We start from the raw sequence: 1,531 nt of genomic DNA, 5'->3' as shown, positions 1-1,531 counted from the left end.
AAAAAAAAAAAAAAAAAAAGGAAAGAGGCGTGCCGGCGTGCCAGAGAATTGACTGGCGCGCTGCATGACTCCTTGCAATCGACCACACATGCAACGCCACTGATCTTGACCTCCACGAAGACTGCCAGAAGAAAAAAAAAAAAAAAAAAAACAATCAATAGTCAACAGGTGAGTGGACTTAACTAGCTGAAGTTTGGCAGGTGTTATTTTTTTACTTTCTTTTTTCCTCTTTTTTTATAGTGACAAATTAATGGACTTTTCTCTTTCTCTCCTTTTTTTTTCTTTATTTTGTGGGTGTGTGTGTCTTCATCTGCCTCGACACCACCATGCATAAGGAAAATATGGGTGAGGAGATATGGACAGCGAATGTATGACAGGGAGATGAGAGATGAGAGAGAGAGAGAGAGAGAGAGAGAGAGAGAGAGAGAGAGAGAGAGAGAGAGAGAGAGAGAGAGAGAGAGAGAGAGAGAGAGAGAGAGAGAGATTAAAAGGTGTAAGGGAGTAAGCCAGAGTACAGTACCTGGAGAGGAGAAAACAGCTGAAGGGGGAAAGAGTGGAAGAACCAAAGGAGGAAAATTCCTGAGTGGTAGCTGTAGCAGTGATGGTGGTTGCCGTAGGGATGGTTTTTGTAGTAGTAGTAGTAGTAGTAGTAGTAGTAGTAGTAGTAGTAGTAGTAGTTGTTGTTGTTTTTGTTGTTGTTGCTGTTGTTTAATACTAGTACTGCTGTTGCTGTTGATATTATTATTATTATTATTATTATTATTATTATTATAATTATTATCATTATTATTGTTATTATCGTTGTTGTTATTGTTGTCGTTGCTGCTGCTGTTGTTTTAAAGGTAGCACCATCACCACCAGCCCGGCAGATCCATCGCGCCACACACATCCTATTATCCTTCCCTCTTTAACATAACATACTGGATCATACAAATTCCCGCCCGCGTCTTCCGCACTTAATAGGCCGCCCTTTTATCATGCATAACGACAGTGAGGGGGCGCGTGCGAAGCCTCGGTGCCTGGCAGGACTGAGGAGTGGCAGGGCAGAGCGAGACGCGAAACGACTCCCTCCTTGATGAAGCAGTTTTTTACCTTTATTTCCAACGAAAGCGACACCTGTCACCTTTTTTTCATGGCAGCGGTGATTGGCTAGAGCTGGTGTGACGTAGGTGTTTCAGGCCTGCCCTCTTCCTCTCCCCCTCCAAAACTCCCTTCAAATACACCTTAGGACGGCAGCGTATGGTCGTACCGTATGGCGTCACCGTAGCGTGGCACTGTAGGGCTGCACCAGTGGGCGGCACTGTAAGGCGGGACCGTAGGATGTCACCAAAAAGTGGCACCGTAGGACGGACCCCTAGGGCGGCACCGTAAGGAGTCACCAAAGGGCGGCACCGTAGCGTAGCACTGAAGGGCGGCACCGAAGGGTGATATTTTCAATTGCATAAATTTATGAATCTTTTGTACAGGGACGAACGCTTGTTAAAAAGTGAAAATGTTCCAATGTAAATATTTACTTCTGGTAATGGGGACA

The sequence above is a fragment of the Scylla paramamosain genome, chromosome 42, assembly GCF_035594125.1.
Source record: "Scylla paramamosain isolate STU-SP2022 chromosome 42, ASM3559412v1, whole genome shotgun sequence".
Lineage (NCBI taxonomy): Eukaryota > Metazoa > Arthropoda > Malacostraca > Decapoda > Portunidae > Scylla > Scylla paramamosain.
This window is presented reverse-complemented; position numbering follows the sequence as displayed.